This window comes from Somniosus microcephalus, unplaced genomic scaffold, assembly GCF_052327205.1.
Source record: "Somniosus microcephalus isolate GS21.2 unplaced genomic scaffold, FLI_Smic_1.0 unresolved_chr1, whole genome shotgun sequence".
Taxonomy (NCBI): Eukaryota; Metazoa; Chordata; class Chondrichthyes; order Squaliformes; family Somniosidae; genus Somniosus; species Somniosus microcephalus.
In genome coordinates this window covers 167,297,219-167,318,940 of record NW_028225179.1, presented here as the reverse complement: position 1 = coordinate 167,318,940, position 21,722 = coordinate 167,297,219, and the positions used below count along the sequence as shown (strand labels likewise).

The 21,722-nt window shown below is 37.4% G+C and overlaps 1 protein-coding gene across 1 annotated transcript in view; it reads right to left on the bottom strand.

Moving 5' to 3' along the window:
* LOC147096508 (nuclear factor 7, brain-like) overlaps nt 1-21,722 on the bottom strand; it is a 59,579-nt gene that overhangs the window by 33,919 nt on the left and 3,938 nt on the right. The gene's annotated exons all lie outside the window — the stretch shown is intronic.

Sequence of the window (21,722 nt, the reverse complement as noted above, 5' to 3'; positions counted from 1 at the left end):
TTATCAATTCACTGTAACTGTGGACAGTTTATCAATTCACTGTAACTGTGGACAGTTTATCAATTCACTGTAACTGTGGGCAGTTTATTAATTCACTGTAACTGTGGACAGTTTATCAATTCACAGTAACTGTGGACAGTTTATCAATTCAATGTAACTGTGGACAGTTTATCAATTCAGTGTAACTGTGGACAGTTTATCAATTCACTGTAACTGTGGACAGTTTATCAATTCACTGTAACTGTGGGCAGTTTATCAATTCACTGTAACTGTGGACAGTTTATCAATTCACTGTAACTGTGGGCAGTTTATCAATTCACTAACTGTGGACAGTTTATCAATTCACTGTAACTGTGGGCAGTTTATCAATTCACTGTAACTGTGGACAGTTTATCAATTCAGTGTAACTGTGGACAGTTTATCAATTCACTGAAACTGTGGACAGTATCAATTCACTGTAACTATGGACAGTTTGTCAATTCACTGTAACTGTGGGCAGTTTATCAATTCACTGTAACTGTGGGCAGTTTATCAATTCACTGTAACTGTGGACAGTATCAATTCACTGTAACTATGGACAGTTTATCAATTCACTGTAACTGTGGGCAGTTTATCAATTCACTGTAACTGTGGGCAGTTTATCAATTCACTGTAACTGTGGACAGTTTATCAATTCACTGTAACTGTGGACAGTTTATCAATTCACTGTAACTGTGGGCAGTTTCTCAATTCACTGTAACTGTGGGCAGTTTATCAATTCACTGTAACTGTGGACAGTTTGTCATTTCACTGTAACTGTGGGCAGTTTATCAATTCACTGTAACTGTGGGCAGTTTATCAATTCACTGTAACTGTGGACAGTTTATCAATTCACTGTAACTGTGGGCAGTTGATCAATTCACTGTAACTGTGGACAGTTTATCAATTCACTGTAACTGTGGACAGTTTATCAATTCACTGTAACTGTGGACAGTTTATCAATTCACTGTAACTGTGGACAGTTTATCAATTCACTGTAACTGTGGGCAGTTTCTCAATTCACTGTAACTGTGGGCAGTTTATCAATTCACTGTAACTGTGGACAGTTTGTCATTTCACTGTAACTGTGGGCAGTTTATCAATTCACTGTAACTGTGGGCAGTTTATCAATTCACTGTAACTGTGGACAGTTTATCAATTCACTGTAACTGTGGGCAGTTGATCAATTCACTGTAACTGTGGACAGTTTATCAATTCACTGTAACTGTGGACAGTCTATCAATTCACTGTAACTGTGGGCAGTTTATCAATTCACTGTAACTGTGGACAGTTTATCAATTCACTGTAACTGTGGGCAGTTTATCTATTCACTGTAACTGTGGACAGTTTATCAATTTAGTGTAACTGTGGGCAGTTTATCAATTCACTGTAACTGTGGGCAGTTTATCAATTCACTGTAACTGTGGACAGTTTATCAATTCACTGTAACTGTGGGCAGTTTATCTATTCACTGTAACTGTGGGCAGTTTATCAATTCACTGTAACTGTGGGCAGTTTATCAATTCACTGTAACTGTGGACAGTTTATCAATTCACTGTAACTGTGGACAGTTTATCAATTCACTGTAACTGTGGACAGTTTATCAATTCACTGTAACTGTGGACAGTATATCAATTCACTGTAACTGTGGGCAGTTTATCAATTCACTGTAACTGTGGACAGTTTATCAATTCACTGTAACTGTGGACAGTTTATCAATTCACTGTAACTGTGGGCAGTTTATCAATTCACTGTAACTGTGGACAGTTTATCAATTCACTGCAACTGTGGGCAGTTTATCTATTCACTGTAACTGTGGACAGTTTATCAATTTAGTGTAACTGTGGGCAGTTTATCAATTCACTGTAACTGTGGACAGTTTATCAGTTCACTGTAACTGTGGACAGTATCAATTCACTGTAACTGTGGACAGTTTATCAATTCACTGTAACTGTGGGCAGTTTATCAATTCACTGTAACTGTGGACAGTTTATCAATTCACTGTAACTGTGGACAGTATCAATTCACTGTAACTGTGAACAGTTTATCAATTCACTGTAACTGTGGGCAGTTTATCAATCCACTGTAACTGTGGGCAGTTTATCAATTCACTGTAACTGTGGGCAGTTTATCAATTCACTGTAACTGTGGACAGTTTATCAATTCACTGTAACTGTGGACAGTTTATCAATTCACTGTAACTGTGGACAGTTTATCAATTCACTGTAACTGTGGACAGTTTATCAATTAATTGTAACTGTGGGCAGTTTATTAATTCACTGTAACTGTGGACAGTTTATCAATTCACTGTAACTGTGGACAGTTTATCAATTCACTGTAACTGTGGACAGTTTATCAATTCAGTGTAACTGTGGACAGTTTATCAATTCACTGTAACTGTGGACAGTTTATCAATTCACTGTAACTGTGGGCAGTTTATCAATTCACTGTAACTGTGGACAGTTTATCAATTCACTGTAACTGTGGGCAGTTTATCAATTCAGTGTAACTGTGGACAGTTTATCAATTCACTGTAACTGTGGGCAGTTTATCAATTCACTGTAACTGTGGGCAGTGTATCAATTCACTGTAACTGTGGACAGTTTATCAATTCACTGTGACTGTGGGCAGTTTATCAATTCACTGTAACTGTGGGCAGTTTATTAATTCACTGTAACTGTGGACAGTTTATCAATTCACTGTAACTGTGGACAGTTTATCAATTCACTGTAACTGTGGGCAGTTTATCAATTCACTGTAACTGTGGGCAGTTTATCAATTCACTGTAACTGTGGGCAGTTTATCAATTCACTGTAACTGTGGACAGTTTATCAATTCACTGTAACTGTGGGCAGTTTATCAATTCACTGTAACTGTGGACAGTTTATCAATTCACTGTAACTGTGGGCAGTTTATCAATTCACTGTAACTGTGGGCAGTTTATCAATTCACTGTAACTGTGGACAGTTTATCAATTCACTGTAACTGTGGGCAGTTTATCAATTCACTCTAACTGTGGGCAGTGTGTCAATTCACTGTAACTGTGGGCAGTTTATCAATTCACTCTAACTGTGGGCAGTTTATCTATTCACTGTAACTGTGGATAGTTTATCAATTCACTGTAACTGTGGGCAGTTTCTCAATTCACTGTAACTGTGGACAGTTTCTCAATTCACTGTAACTGTGGGCAGTTTATCAATTCACTGTAACTGTGGACAGTTTATCAATTCACTGTAACTGTGGGCAGTTTATCTATTCACTGTAACTGTGGGCAGTTTATCAATTCACTGTAACTGTGGGCAGTTTATCAATTCACTGTAACTGTGGACAGTTTATCAATTCACTGTAACTGTGGACAGTTTATCAATTCACTGCAACTGTGGGCAGTTTATCTATTCACTGTAACTGTGGACAGTTTATCAATTTAGTGTAACTGTGGGCAGTTTATCAATTCACTGTAACTGTGGACAGTTTATCAGTTCACTGTAACTGTGGACAGTATCAATTCACTGTAACTGTGGACAGTTTATCAATTCACTGTAACTGTGGGCAGTTTATCAATTCACTGTAACTGTGGACAGTATCAATTCACTGTAACTGTGAACAGTTTATCAATTCACTGTAACTGTGGGCAGTTTATCAATCCACTGTAACTGTGGGCAGTTTATCAATTCACTGTAACTGTGGGCAGTTTATCAATTCACTGTAACTGTGGACAGTTTCTCAATTCACTGTAACTGTGGGCAGTTTATCAATTCACTGTAACTGTGGACAGTTTATCAATTCACTGTAACTGTGGGCAGTTTATCTATTCACTGTAACTGTGGGCAGTTTATCAATTCACTGTAACTGTGGGCAGTTTATCAATTCACTGTAACTGTGGACAGTTTATCAATTCACTGTAACTGTGGACAGTTTATCAATTCACTGTAACTGTGGACAGTTTATCAATTCACTGTAACTGTGGACAGTTTATCAATTCACTGTAACTGTGGGCAGTTTATCAATTCACTGTAACTGTGGACAGTTTATCAATTCACTGTAACTGTGGACAGTCTATCAATTCACTGTAACTGTGGGCAGTTTATCAATTCACTGTAACTGTGGACAGTTTATCAATTCACTGTAACTGTGGGCAGTTTATCTATTCACTGTAACTGTGGACAGTTTATCAATTTAGTGTAACTGTGGGCAGTTTATCAATTCACTGTAACTGTGGACAGTTTATCAATTCACTGTAACTGTGGACAGTATCAATTCACTGTAACTGTGGACAGTTTATCAATTCACTGTAACTGTGGGCAGTTTATCAATTCACTGTAACTGTGGACAGTTTATCAATTCACTGTAACTGTGGACAGTATCAATTCACTGTAACTGTGGACAGTTTATCAATTCACTGTAACTGTGGGCAGTTTATCAATCCACTGTAACTGTGGGCAGTTTATCAATTCACTGTAACTGTGGGCAGTTTATCAATTCACTGTAACTGTGGACAGTTTCTCAATTCACTGTAACTGTGGGCAGTTTATCAATTCACTGTAACTGTGGCAGTTTATCAATTCACTGTAACTGTGGACAGTTTATCAATTCAGTGTAACTGTGGGCAGTTTATCAATTCAGTGTAACTGTGGACAGTTTATCAATTCACTGTAACTGTGGGCAGTTTATCAATTCACTGCAACTGTGGACAGTTTATCAATTCACTGTAACTGTGGGCAGTTTATCTATTCACTGTAACTGTGGACAGTTTATCAATTCACTGTAACTGTGGGCAGTTTATCAATTCACTGTAACTGTGGACAGTTTATCAATTCACTGTAACTGTGGGCAGTTTATCAATTCACTGTAACTGTGGGCAGTTTATCAATTCACTGTAACTGTGGGCAGTTTATCTATTCACTGTAACTGTGGACAGTTTATTAATTCACTGTAACTGTGGACAGTTTATCAATTCACTGTAACTGTGGGCAGTTTATTAATTCACTGTAACTGTGGGCAGTTTATCAATTCACTGTAACTGTGGACAGTTTATCAATTCACTGTAACTGTGGGCAGTTTATCAATTCACTGTAACTGTGGACAGTTTATCAATTCACTGTAACTGTGGACAGTCTATCAATTCACTGTAACTGTGGGCAGTTTATCAATTCACTGTAACTGTGGACAGTTTATCAATTCACTGTAACTGTGGGCAGTTTATCTATTCACTGTAACTGTGGACAGTTTATCAATTTAGTGTAACTGTGGGCAGTTTATCAATTCACTGTAACTGTGGACAGTTTATCAATTCACTGTAACTGTGGACAGTATCAATTCACTGTAACTGTGGACAGTTTATCAATTCACTGTAACTGTGGGCAGTTTATCAATTCACTGTAACTGTGGACAGTTTATCAATTCACTGTAACTGTGGACAGTATCAATTCACTGTAACTGTGGACAGTTTATCAATTCACTGTAACTGTGGGCAGTTTATCAATCCACTGTAACTGTGGGCAGTTTATCAATTCACTGTAACTGTGGGCAGTTTATCAATTCACTGTAACTGTGGACAGTTTCTCAATTCACTGTAACTGTGGGCAGTTTATCAATTCACTGTAACTGTGGCAGTTTATCAATTCACTGTAACTGTGGACAGTTTATCAATTCAGTGTAACTGTGGGCAGTTTATCAATTCAGTGTAACTGTGGACAGTTTATCAATTCACTGTAACTGTGGGCAGTTTATCAATTCACTGCAACTGTGGACAGTTTATCAATTCACTGTAACTGTGGGCAGTTTATCTATTCACTGTAACTGTGGACAGTTTATCAATTCACTGTAACTGTGGGCAGTTTATCAATTCACTGTAACTGTGGACAGTTTATCAATTCACTGTAACTGTGGGCAGTTTATCAATTCACTGTAACTGTGGGCAGTTTATCAATTCACTGTAACTGTGGGCAGTTTATCTATTCACTGTAACTGTGGACAGTTTATTAATTCACTGTAACTGTGGACAGTTTATCAATTCACTGTAACTGTGGGCAGTTTATTAATTCACTGTAACTGTGGGCAGTTTATCAATTCACTGTAAATGTGGGCAGTTTATCTATTCACTGTAACTGTGGACAGTTTATTAATTCACTGTAACTGTGGACAGTTTATCAATTCACTGTAACTGTGGACAGTTTATCAATTCACTGTAACTGTGGGCAGTTTATCAATTCACTGTAACTGTGGGCAGTTTATCAATTCAATGCAACTGTGGGCAGTTTATCAATTCACTGTAACTGTGGACAGTTTATCAATTCACTGTAACTGTGGACAGTTTATCAATTCACTGTAACTGTGGACAGTTTATCAATTCACTGTAACTGTGGACAGTTTATCAATTCACTGTAACTGTGGACAGTTTATCAATTCACTGTAACTGTGGGCAGTTTATTAATTCACTGTAACTGTGGACAGTTTATCAATTCACAGTAACTGTGGACAGTTTATCAATTCAATGTAACTGTGGACAGTTTATCAATTCAGTGTAACTGTGGACAGTTTATCAATTCACTGTAACTGTGGACAGTTTATCAATTCACTGTAACTGTGGGCAGTTTATCAATTCACTGTAACTGTGGACAGTTTATCAATTCACTGTAACTGTGGGCAGTTTATCAATTCACTGTAACTGTGGACAGTTTATCAATTCACTGTAACTGTGGGCAGTTTATCAATTCACTGTAACTGTGGACAGTTTATCAATTCAGTGTAACTGTGGACAGTTTATCAATTCACTGAAACTGTGGACAGTATCAATTCACTGTAACTATGGACAGTTTGTCAATTCACTGTAACTGTGGGCAGTTTATCAATTCACTGTAACTGTGGGCAGTTTATCAATTCACTGTAACTGTGGACAGTATCAATTCACTGTAACTATGGACAGTTTATCAATTCACTGCAACTGTGGGCAGTTTATCAATTCACTGTAACTGTGGGCAGTTTATCAATTCACTGTAACTGTGGACAGTTTATCAATTCACTGTAACTGTGGACAGTTTATCAATTCACTGTAACTGTGGACAGTTTATCAATTCACTGTAACTGTGGACAGTTTATCAATTCACTGTAACTGTGGGCAGTTTCTCAATTCACTGTAACTGTGGGCAGTTTATCAATTCACTGTAACTGTGGACAGTTTGTCATTTCACTGTAACTGTGGGCAGTTTATCAATTCACTGTAACTGTGGGCAGTTTATCAATTCACTGTAACTGTGGACAGTTTATCAATTCACTGTAACTGTGGGCAGTTGATCAATTCACTGTAACTGTGGACAGTTTATCAATTCACCGTGACTGTGGACAGTTTCTCAATTCACTCTAACTGTGGACAGTTTATCAATTCACTGTAACTGTGGGCAGTTTATCTATTCACTGTAACTGTGGACAGTTTATCAATTTAGTGTAACTGTGGGCAGTTTATCAATTCACTGTAACTGTGGACAGTTTATCAATTCACTGTAACTGTGGACAGTATCAATTCACTGTAACTGTGGACAGTTTATCAATTCACTGTAACTGTGGGCAGTTTATCAATTCACTGTAACTGTGGACAGTTTATCAATTCACTGTAACTGTGGACAGTATCAATTCACTGTAACTGTGGACAGTTTATCAATTCACTGTAACTGTGGGCAGTTTATCAATCCACTGTAACTGTGGGCAGTTCATCAATTCACTGTAACTGTGGGCAGTTTATCAATTCACTGTAACTGTGGACAGTTTCTCAATTCACTGTAACTGTGGGCAGTTTATCAATTCACTGTAACTGTGGCAGTTTATCAATTCACTGTAACTGTGGACAGTTTATCAATTCAGTGTAACTGTGGGCAGTTTATCAATTCAGTGTAACTGTGGACAGTTTATCAATTCACTGTAACTGTGGGCAGTTTATCAATTCACTGCAACTGTGGACAGTTTATCAATTCACTGTAACTGTGGGCAGTTTATCTATTCACTGTAACTGTGGACAGTTTATCAATTCACTGTAACTGTGGGCAGTTTATCAATTCACTGTAACTGTGGACAGTTTATCAATTCACTGTAACTGTGGGCAGTTTATCAATCCACTGTAACTGTGGGCAGTTTATCAATTCACTGTAACTGTGGGCAGTTTATCAATTCACTGTAACTGTGGACAGTTTCTCAATTCACTGTAACTGTGGGCAGTTTATCAATTCACTGTAACTGTGGCAGTTTATCAATTCACTGTAACTGTGGACAGTTTATCAATTCAGTGTAACTGTGGGCAGTTTATCAATTCAGTGTAACTGTGGACAGTTTATCAATTCACTGTAACTGTGGGCAGTTTATCAATTCACTGCAACTGTGGACAGTTTATCAATTCACTGTAACTGTGGGCAGTTTATCTATTCACTGTAACTGTGGACAGTTTATCAATTCACTGTAACTGTGGGCAGTTTATCAATTCACTGTAACTGTGGACAGTTTATCAATTCACTGTAACTGTGGGCAGTTTATCAATTCACTGTAACTGTGGGCAGTTTATCAATTCACTGTAACTGTGGGCAGTTTATCTATTCACTGTAACTGTGGACAGTTTATTAATTCACTGTAACTGTGGACAGTTTATCAATTCACTGTAACTGTGGGCAGTTTATTAATTCACTGTAACTGTGGGCAGTTTATCAATTCACTGTAACTGTGGACAGTTTATCAATTCACTGTAACTGTGGGCAGTTTATCAATTCACTGTAACTGTGGACAGTTTATCAATTCACTGTAACTGTGGACAGTCTATCAATTCACTGTAACTGTGGGCAGTTTATCAATTCACTGTAACTGTGGACAGTTTATCAATTCACTGTAACTGTGGGCAGTTTATCTATTCACTGTAACTGTGGACAGTTTATCAATTTAGTGTAACTGTGGGCAGTTTATCAATTCACTGTAACTGTGGACAGTTTATCAATTCACTGTAACTGTGGACAGTATCAATTCACTGTAACTGTGGACAGTTTATCAATTCACTGTAACTGTGGGCAGTTTATCAATTCACTGTAACTGTGGACAGTTTATCAATTCACTGTAACTGTGGACAGTATCAATTCACTGTAACTGTGGACAGTTTATCAATTCACTGTAACTGTGGGCAGTTTATCAATCCACTGTAACTGTGGGCAGTTTATCAATTCACTGTAACTGTGGGCAGTTTATCAATTCACTGTAACTGTGGACAGTTTCTCAATTCACTGTAACTGTGGGCAGTTTATCAATTCACTGTAACTGTGGCAGTTTATCAATTCACTGTAACTGTGGACAGTTTATCAATTCAGTGTAACTGTGGGCAGTTTATCAATTCAGTGTAACTGTGGACAGTTTATCAATTCACTGTAACTGTGGGCAGTTTATCAATTCACTGCAACTGTGGACAGTTTATCAATTCACTGTAACTGTGGGCAGTTTATCTATTCACTGTAACTGTGGACAGTTTATCAATTCACTGTAACTGTGGGCAGTTTATCAATTCACTGTAACTGTGGACAGTTTATCAATTCACTGTAACTGTGGGCAGTTTATCAATTCACTGTAACTGTGGGCAGTTTATCAATTCACTGTAACTGTGGGCAGTTTATCTATTCACTGTAACTGTGGACAGTTTATTAATTCACTGTAACTGTGGACAGTTTATCAATTCACTGTAACTGTGGGCAGTTTATTAATTCACTGTAACTGTGGGCAGTTTATCAATTCACTGTAAATGTGGGCAGTTTATCTATTCACTGTAACTGTGGACAGTTTATTAATTCACTGTAACTGTGGACAGTTTATCAATTCACTGTAACTGTGGACAGTTTATCAATTCACTGTAACTGTGGGCAGTTTATCAATTCACTGTAACTGTGGGCAGTTTATCAATTCAATGCAACTGTGGGCAGTTTATCAATTCACTGTAACTGTGGACAGTTTATCAATTCACTGTAACTGTGGACAGTTTATCAATTCACTGTAACTGTGGACAGTTTATCAATTCACTGTAACTGTGGACAGTTTATCAATTCACTGTAACTGTGGACAGTTTATCAATTCACTGTAACTGTGGGCAGTTTATTAATTCACTGTAACTGTGGACAGTTTATCAATTCACAGTAACTGTGGACAGTTTATCAATTCAATGTAACTGTGGACAGTTTATCAATTCAGTGTAACTGTGGACAGTTTATCAATTCACTGTAACTGTGGACAGTTTATCAATTCACTGTAACTGTGGGCAGTTTATCAATTCACTGTAACTGTGGACAGTTTATCAATTCACTGTAACTGTGGGCAGTTTATCAATTCACTGTAACTGTGGACAGTTTATCAATTCACTGTAACTGTGGGCAGTTTATCAATTCACTGTAACTGTGGACAGTTTATCAATTCAGTGTAACTGTGGACAGTTTATCAATTCACTGAAACTGTGGACAGTATCAATTCACTGTAACTATGGACAGTTTGTCAATTCACTGTAACTGTGGGCAGTTTATCAATTCACTGTAACTGTGGGCAGTTTATCAATTCACTGTAACTGTGGACAGTATCAATTCACTGTAACTATGGACAGTTTATCAATTCACTGCAACTGTGGGCAGTTTATCAATTCACTGTAACTGTGGGCAGTTTATCAATTCACTGTAACTGTGGACAGTTTATCAATTCACTGTAACTGTGGACAGTTTATCAATTCACTGTAACTGTGGACAGTTTATCAATTCACTGTAACTGTGGACAGTTTATCAATTCACTGTAACTGTGGGCAGTTTCTCAATTCACTGTAACTGTGGGCAGTTTATCAATTCACTGTAACTGTGGACAGTTTGTCATTTCACTGTAACTGTGGGCAGTTTATCAATTCACTGTAACTGTGGGCAGTTTATCAATTCACTGTAACTGTGGACAGTTTATCAATTCACTGTAACTGTGGGCAGTTGATCAATTCACTGTAACTGTGGACAGTTTATCAATTCACCGTGACTGTGGACAGTTTCTCAATTCACTCTAACTGTGGACAGTTTATCAATTCACTGTAACTGTGGGCAGTTTATCTATTCACTGTAACTGTGGACAGTTTATCAATTTAGTGTAACTGTGGGCAGTTTATCAATTCACTGTAACTGTGGACAGTTTATCAATTCACTGTAACTGTGGACAGTATCAATTCACTGTAACTGTGGACAGTTTATCAATTCACTGTAACTGTGGGCAGTTTATCAATTCACTGTAACTGTGGACAGTTTATCAATTCACTGTAACTGTGGACAGTATCAATTCACTGTAACTGTGGACAGTTTATCAATTCACTGTAACTGTGGGCAGTTTATCAATCCACTGTAACTGTGGGCAGTTCATCAATTCACTGTAACTGTGGGCAGTTTATCAATTCACTGTAACTGTGGACAGTTTCTCAATTCACTGTAACTGTGGGCAGTTTATCAATTCACTGTAACTGTGGCAGTTTATCAATTCACTGTAACTGTGGACAGTTTATCAATTCAGTGTAACTGTGGGCAGTTTATCAATTCAGTGTAACTGTGGACAGTTTATCAATTCACTGTAACTGTGGGCAGTTTATCAATTCACTGCAACTGTGGACAGTTTATCAATTCACTGTAACTGTGGGCAGTTTATCTATTCACTGTAACTGTGGACAGTTTATCAATTCACTGTAACTGTGGGCAGTTTATCAATTCACTGTAACTGTGGACAGTTTATCAATTCACTGTAACTGTGGGCAGTTTATCAATTCACTGTAACTGTGGGCAGTTTATCAATTCACTGTAACTGTGGGCAGTTTATCTATTCACTGTAACTGTGGACAGTTTATTAATTCACTGTAACTGTGGACAGTTTATCAATTCACTGTAACTGTGGGCAGTTTATTAATTCACTGTAACTGTGGGCAGTTTATCAATTCACTGTAAATGTGGGCAGTTTATCTATTCACTGTAACTGTGGACAGTTTATTAATTCACTGTAACTGTGGACAGTTTATCAATTCACTGTAACTGTGGACAGTTTATCAATTCACTGTAACTGTGGGCAGTTTATCAATTCACTGTAACTGTGGGCAGTTTATCAATTCAATGCAACTGTGGGCAGTTTATCAATTCACTGTAACTGTGGACAGTTTATCAATTCACTGTAACTGTGGACAGTTTATCAATTCACTGTAACTGTGGACAGTTTATCAATTCACTGTAACTGTGGACAGTTTATCAATTCACTGTAACTGTGGACAGTTTATCAATTCACTGTAACTGTGGGCAGTTTATTAATTCACTGTAACTGTGGACAGTTTATCAATTCACAGTAACTGTGGACAGTTTATCAATTCAATGTAACTGTGGACAGTTTATCAATTCAGTGTAACTGTGGACAGTTTATCAATTCACTGTAACTGTGGACAGTTTATCAATTCACTGTAACTGTGGGCAGTTTATCAATTCACTGTAACTGTGGACAGTTTATCAATTCACTGTAACTGTGGGCAGTTTATCAATTCACTGTAACTGTGGACAGTTTATCAATTCACTGTAACTGTGGGCAGTTTATCAATTCACTGTAACTGTGGACAGTTTATCAATTCAGTGTAACTGTGGACAGTTTATCAATTCACTGAAACTGTGGACAGTATCAATTCACTGTAACTATGGACAGTTTGTCAATTCACTGTAACTGTGGGCAGTTTATCAATTCACTGTAACTGTGGGCAGTTTATCAATTCACTGTAACTGTGGACAGTATCAATTCACTGTAACTATGGACAGTTTATCAATTCACTGTAACTGTGGGCAGTTTATCAATTCACTGTAACTGTGGGCAGTTTATCAATTCACTGTAACTGTGGACAGTTTATCAATTCACTGTAACTGTGGACAGTTTATCAATTCACTGTAACTGTGGACAGTTTATCAATTCACTGTAACTGTGGACAGTTTATCAATTCACTGTAACTGTGGGCAGTTTCTCAATTCACTGTAACTGTGGGCAGTTTATCAATTCACTGTAACTGTGGACAGTTTGTCATTTCACTGTAACTGTGGGCAGTTTATCAATTCACTGTAACTGTGGGCAGTTTATCAATTCACTGTAACTGTGGACAGTTTATCAATTCACTGTAACTGTGGGCAGTTGATCAATTCACTGTAACTGTGGACAGTTTATCAATTCACCGTGACTGTGGACAGTTTCTCAATTCACTCTAACTGTGGACAGTTTATCAATTCACTGTAACTGTGGGCAGTTTATCTATTCACTGTAACTGTGGACAGTTTATCAATTTAGTGTAACTGTGGGCAGTTTATCAATTCACTGTAACTGTGGACAGTTTATCAATTCACTGTAACTGTGGACAGTATCAATTCACTGTAACTGTGGACAGTTTATCAATTCACTGTAACTGTGGGCAGTTTATCAATTCACTGTAACTGTGGACAGTTTATCAATTCACTGTAACTGTGGACAGTATCAATTCACTGTAACTGTGGACAGTTTATCAATTCACTGTAACTGTGGGCAGTTTATCAATCCACTGTAACTGTGGGCAGTTTATCAATTCACTGTAACTGTGGGCAGTTTATCAATTCACTGTAACTGTGGACAGTTTCTCAATTCACTGTAACTGTGGGCAGTTTATCAATTCACTGTAACTGTGGCAGTTTATCAATTCACTGTAACTGTGGACAGTTTATCAATTCAGTGTAACTGTGGGCAGTTTATCAATTCAGTGTAACTGTGGACAGTTTATCAATTCACTGTAACTGTGGGCAGTTTATCAATTCACTGCAACTGTGGACAGTTTATCAATTCACTGTAACTGTGGGCAGTTTATCTATTCACTGTAACTGTGGACAGTTTATCAATTCACTGTAACTGTGGGCAGTTTATCAATTCACTGTAACTGTGGACAGTTTATCAATTCACTGTAACTGTGGGCAGTTTATCAATTCACTGTAACTGTGGGCAGTTTATCAATTCACTGTAACTGTGGGCAGTTTATCTATTCACTGTAACTGTGGACAGTTTATTAATTCACTGTAACTGTGGACAGTTTATCAATTCACTGTAACTGTGGGCAGTTTATTAATTCACTGTAACTGTGGGCAGTTTATCAATTCACTGTAAATGTGGGCAGTTTATCTATTCACTGTAACTGTGGACAGTTTATTAATTCACTGTAACTGTGGACAGTTTATCAATTCACTGTAACTGTGGACAGTTTATCAATTCACTGTAACTGTGGGCAGTTTATCAATTCACTGTAACTGTGGGCAGTTTATCAATTCAATGCAACTGTGGGCAGTTTATCAATTCACTGTAACTGTGGACAGTTTATCAATTCACTGTAACTGTGGACAGTTTATCAATTCACTGTAACTGTGGACAGTTTATCAATTCACTGTAACTGTGGACAGTTTATCAATTCACTGTAACTGTGGACAGTTTATCAATTCACTGTAACTGTGGGCAGTTTATTAATTCACTGTAACTGTGGACAGTTTATCAATTCACAGTAACTGTGGACAGTTTATCAATTCAATGTAACTGTGGACAGTTTATCAATTCAGTGTAACTGTGGACAGTTTATCAATTCACTGTAACTGTGGACAGTTTATCAATTCACTGTAACTGTGGGCAGTTTATCAATTCACTGTAACTGTGGACAGTTTATCAATTCACTGTAACTGTGGGCAGTTTATCAATTCACTGTAACTGTGGACAGTTTATCAATTCACTGTAACTGTGGGCAGTTTATCAATTCACTGTAACTGTGGACAGTTTATCAATTCAGTGTAACTGTGGACAGTTTATCAATTCACTGAAACTGTGGACAGTATCAATTCACTGTAACTATGGACAGTTTGTCAATTCACTGTAACTGTGGGCAGTTTATCAATTCACTGTAACTGTGGGCAGTTTATCAATTCACTGTAACTGTGGACAGTATCAATTCACTGTAACTATGGACAGTTTATCAATTCACTGTAACTGTGGGCAGTTTATCAATTCACTGTAACTGTGGGCAGTTTATCAATTCACTGTAACTGTGGACAGTTTATCAATTCACTGTAACTGTGGACAGTTTATCAATTCACTGTAACTGTGGACAGTTTATCAATTCACTGTAACTGTGGACAGTTTATCAATTCACTGTAACTGTGGGCAGTTTCTCAATTCACTGTAACTGTGGGCAGTTTATCAATTCACTGTAACTGTGGACAGTTTGTCATTTCACTGTAACTGTGGGCAGTTTATCAATTCACTGTAACTGTGGGCAGTTTATCACTTCACTGTAACTGTGGACAGTTTATCAATTCACTGTAACTGTGGGCAGTTGATCAATTCACTGTAACTGTGGACAGTTTATCAATTCACCGTGACTGTGGACAGTTTCTCAATTCACTCTAACTGTGGACAGTTTATCAATTCACTGTAACTGTGGACAGTTTATCAATTCACTGTAACTGTGGGCAGTTTATCAATTCACTGTAACTGTGGGCAGTTTATCAATTCACTGTTACTGTGGACAGTTTATCAATTCACTGTAACTGTGGACAGTTTATCAATTCACTGTAACTGTGGACAGTTTATCAATTCACTGTAACTGTGGACAGTTTATCAATTCACTGTAACTGTGGACAGTTTATCAATTCACTGTAACTGTGGACAGTTTATCAATTCACTGTAACTGTGGACAGTTTATCAATTCACTGTAACTGTGGGCAGTTTATCTATTCACTGTAACTGTGGACAGTTTATCAATTTAGTGTAACTGTGGGCAGTTTATCAATTCACTGTAACTGTGGACAGTTTATCAATTCACTATAACTGTGGACAGTATCAATTCACTGTAACTGTGGACAGTTTATCAATTCACTGTAACTGTGGACAGTTTATCAATTCACTGTAACTGTGGACAGTATCAATTCACTGTAACTGTGGACAGTTTATCCATTCACTGTAACTGTGGGCAGTTTATCAATCCACTGTAACTGTGGGCAGTTTATCAATTCACTGTAACTGTGGGCAGTTTATCAATTCACTGTAACTGTGGACAGTTTCTCAATTCACTGTAACTGTGGGCAGTTTATAAATTCACTGTAACTGTGGGCAGTTTATCAATTCACTGTAACTGTGGACAGTTTATCAATTCAGTGTAACTGTGGGCAGTTTATCAATTCAGTGTAACTGTGGACAGTTTATCAATTCACTGTAACTGTGGGCAGTTTATCAATTCACTGTAACTGTGGACAGTTTATCAATTCACTGTAACTGTGGGCAGTTTATCTATTCACTGTAACTGTGGGCAGTTTATCAATTCACTGTAACTGTGGGCAGTTTATCAATTCACTGTAACTGTGGACAGTTTATCAATTCACTGTAACTGTGGACAGTTTATCAATTCACTGTAACTGTGGGCAGTTTATCAATTCACTGTAACTGTGGACAGTTTATCAATTCACTGTAACTGTGGGCAGTTTATCAATTCACTGTAACTGTGGACAATTTATCAATTCACTGTAACTGTGGACAGTTTATCAATTCACTGTAACTGTGGGCAGTTTATCTATTCACTGTAACTGTGAACAGTTTATCAATTCACTGTAACTGTGGACAGTTTATCTATTCACTGTAACTGTGGACAGTTTATCAATTCACTGTAACTGTGGGCAGTTTATCAATTCACTGTAACTGTGGACAGTTTATCAATTCACTGTAACTGTGGGCAGTTTATCAATTCACTGTAACTGTGGGCAGTTTATCAATTCACTGTAACTGTGGACAGTTTATCAATTCACTGTAACTGTGGGGAGTTTATCAATTCACTGTAACTGTGGGCAGTTTATCTATTCACTGTAACTGTGGGCAGTTTATCAATTCACTGTAACTGTGGACAGTTTATCAATTCACTGTAACTGTGGGCAGTTTATCAATTCACTGTAACTGTGGACAGTTTATCAATTCACTGTAAGTGTGGGCAGTTTATCTATTCACTGTAACTATGGGCAGTTTATCAATTCACTGTAATGGTGGGTAGTTTATCAATTCACTGTAACTGTGGGCAGTTTATCAATTCACTGTAACTGTGGACAATTTATCAATTCACTGTAACTGTGGACAGTTTATCAATTCACTGTAACTGTGGACAGTTTATCAGTTCACTGCAACTGTGGGCAGTTTATCTATTCACTGTAACTATGGGCAGTTTATCAATTCACTGTAACTGTGGACAGTTTATCAATTCACTGTAACTGTGGACAGTTTATCAATTCACTGTAACTGTGGGCAGTTTATCAGTTCACTGTAACTGTGGACAGTTTATCAGTTCACTGTAACTGTGGACAGTTTATCAATTCACTGTAACTGTGGACAGTTTATCAATTCACTGTAACTGTGGACAGTTTATCAGTTCACTGTAACTGTGGACAGTTTATCAATTCACTGCAACTGTGGACAGTTGATCAATTCACTGTAACTGTGGACAGTTTATCAATTCACTGTAACTATGGGCAGTTCATCAATTCAGTGTAACTGTGGACAGTTTATCAATTCACTGTAACTGTGGGCAGTTTATTAATTCACTGTAACTGTGGGCAGTTTATCAATTCACTGTAACTGTGGACAGTTTATCAATTCACTGTAACTGTGGGCAGTTTATCAATTCACTGTAACTGTGGGCAGTTTATCAATTCACTGTAACTGTGGACAGTTTATCAATTCACTGTAACTGTGGGCAGTTTATCAATTCACTGTAACTGTGGACAGTTTATCAATTCACTGTAACTGTGGACAGTTTATCAATTCACTGTAACTGTGGGCAGTTTATCAATTCACTGTAACTGTGGACAGTTTATCAATTCAGTGTAACTGTGGACACTTTATCAATTCACTGTAACTGTGGACAGTATCAATTCACTGTAACTATGGACAGTTTATCAATTCACTGTAACTGTGGGCAGTTTATCAATTCACTGTAACTGTGGGCAGTTTATCAATTCACTGTAACTGTGGACAGTTTATCAATTCACTGTAACTGTGGGCAGTTTATCTATTCACTGTAACTGTGGGCAGTTTATCAATTCACTGTAACTGTGGGCAGTTTATCAATTCACTGTAACTGTGGACAGTTTATCAATTCACTGTAACTGTGGACAGTTTATCAATTCACTGTAACTGTGGGCAGTTTATCAATTCACTGTAACTGTGGACAGTTTATCAATTCACTGTAACTGTGGGCAGTTTATCAATTCACTGTAACTGTGGACAATTTATCAATTCACTGTAACTGTGGACAGTTTATCAATTCACTGTAACTGTGGGCAGTTTATCTATTCACTGTAACTGTGAACAGTTTATCAATTCACTGTAACTGTGGACAGTTTATCTATTCACTGTAACTGTGGACAGTTTATCAATTCACTGTAACTGTGGGCAGTTTATCAATTCACTGTAACTGTGGACAGTTTATCAATTCACTGTAACTGTGGGCAGTTTATCAATTCACTGTAACTGTGGGCAGTTTATCAATTCACTGTAACTGTGGACAGTTTATCAATTCACTGTAACTGTGGGGAGTTTATCAATTCACTGTAACTGTGGGCAGTTTATCTATTCACTGTAACTGTGGGCAGTTTATCAATTCACTGTAACTGTGGACAGTTTATCAATTCACTGTAACTGTGGGCAGTTTATCAATTCACTGTAACTGTGGACAGTTTATCAATTCACTGTAAGTGTGGGCAGTTTATCTATTCACTGTAACTATGGGCAGTTTATCAATTCACTGTAATGGTGGGTAGTTTATCAATTCACTGTAACTGTGGGCAGTTTATCAATTCACTGTAACTGTGGACAATTTATCAATTCACTGTAACTGTGGACAGTTTATCAATTCACTGTAACTGTGGACAGTTTATCAGTTCACTGCAACTGTGGGCAGTTTATCTATTCACTGTAACTATGGGCAGTTTATCAATTCACTGTAACTGTGGACAGTTTATCAATTCACTGTAACTGTGGACAGTTTATCAATTCACTGTAACTGTGGGCAGTTTATCAGTTCACTGTAACTGTGGACAGTTTATCAGTTCACTGTAACTGTGGACAGTTTATCAATTCACTGTAACTGTGGACAGTTTATCAATTCACTGTAACTGTGGACAGTTTATCAGTTCACTGTAACTGTGGACAGTTTATCAATTCACTGCAACTGTGGACAGTTGATCAATTCACTGTAACTGTGGACAGTTTATCAATTCACTGTAACTATGGGCAGTTCATCAATTCAGTGTAACTGTGGACAGTTTATCAATTCACTGTAACTGTGGGCAGTTTATTAATTCACTGTAACTGTGGGCAGTTTATCAATTCACTGTAACTGTGGACAGTTTATCAATTCACTGTAACTGTGGGCAGTTTATCAATTCACTGTAACTGTGGGCAGTTTATCAATTCACTGTAACTGTGGACAGTTTATCAATTCACTGTAACTGTGGGCAGTTTATCAATTCACTGTAACTGTGGACAGTTTATCAATTCACTGTAACTGTGGACAGTTTATCAATTCACTGTAACTGTGGGCAGTTTATCAATTCACTGTAACTGTGGACAGTTTATCAATTCAGTGTAACTGTGGACACTTTATCAATTCACTGTAACTGTGGACAGTATCAATTCACTGTAACTATGGACAGTTTATCAATTCACTGTAACTGTGGGCAGTTTATCAATTCACTGTAACTGTGGGCAGTTTCTCAATTCACTGTAACTGTGGGCAGTTTATCAATTCACTGTAACTATGGACAGTTTATCAATTTACTGTAGCTGTGGGCAGTTTATCAATTCACTGTAACTGTGGGCAGTTTATCAATTCACTGTAACTGTGGACAGTTTATCAATTCACTGTAACTGTGGGCAGTTTATCAATTCACTGTAACTGTGGACAGTTTATCAATTCACCGTGACTGTGGACAGTTTATCAATTCACTGTAACTGTGGACAGTTTATCAATTCACCGTAACTGTGGACAGTTTATCAATTCACTGTAACTGTGGGCAGTTTATCAATTCACTGTAACTGTGGGCAGTTTATCAATTCACTGTAACTGTGGACAGTTTATCAATTCACTGTAACTGTGGACAGTTTATCAATTCACTGTAACTGTGGACAGTTTATCAATTCACTGTAACTGTGGACAGTTTATCAATTCACTGTAACTGTGGACAGTTTATCAATTCACTGTAACTGTGGACAGTTTATCAATTCACTGTAACTGTGGACAGTTTATCAATTCACTGTAACTGTGGACAGTTTATCAATTCACTGTAACTATGGACAGTTTATCAATTCACTGTAGCTGTGGGCAGTTTATCAATTCACTGTAACTATGGACAGTTTATCAATTCACTGTAACTGTGGACAGTTTATTAATTCACTGTAACTGTGGACAGTTTATCAATTCACTGTAACTGTGGGCAGTTTATTAATTCACTGTAACTGTGGGCAGTTTATCAATTCACTGTAACTGTGGACAGTTTATCAATTCACTGTAACTGTGGACAGTTTATCAATTCACTGTAACTGTGGACAGTTTATCAATTCACTGTAACTGTGGACAGTTTATCAATTCACTGTCACTGTGGACAGTTTATCAATTCACTGTAACTGTGGGCAGTTTATTAATTCACTGTAACTGTGGACAGTTTATCAATTCACTGTAACTGTGGGCAGTTTATCAATTCACTGTAACTGTGGACAGTTTATTAATTCACTGTAACTGTGGACAGTTTATCAATTCACTGTAACTATGGGCAGTTTATCAATTCACTGTAACTGTGGGCAGTTTATCAATTCACTGTAACTGTGGGCAGTTTATCAATTCACTGTAACTGTGGGCAGTTTATCAATTCACTGTAACTGTGGACAGTTTATCAATTCACTGTAACTGTGGGCAGTTTATCAATTCACTGTAACTGTGGACAGTTTATCAATTCACTGTAACTGTGGACAGTTTATCAATTCACTGTAACTGTGGACAGTTTATCAATTCACTGTAACTGTGGACAGTTTATCAATTCACTGTAACTGTGGACAGTTTATCAATTCACTGTAACTGTGGGCAGTTTATTAATTCACTGTAACTGCGGACAGTTTATCAATTCACTGTAACTGTGGACAGTTTATCAATTCACTGTAACTGTAGGCAGTTTATCAATTCACTGTAACTGTGGACAGTTTATCAATTCACTGTAACTGTGGACAGTTTATCAATTCACTGTAACTGTGGACAGTTTATCAATTCACTGTAACTGTGGACAGTTTATTAATTCACTGTAACTGTGGACAGTTTATCAATTCACTGTAACTGTGGACAGTTTATCAATTCACTGTAACTGTGGACAGTTTATCAATTCACTGTAACTGTGGGCAGTTTATCAATTCACCATAACTGTGGACAGTTTATCAATTCACTCTAACTGTGGACAGTTTATCAATTCACTGTAACTGTGGGCAGTTTATCAATTCACTGTAACTGTGGGCAGTTTATCAATTCACTGTAACTGTGGGCAGTTTATTAATTCAATGTAACTGTGGGCAGTTTATCAATTCACTGTAACTGTGGGCAGTTTATCAATTCACTGTAACTGTGGACAGTTTATCAA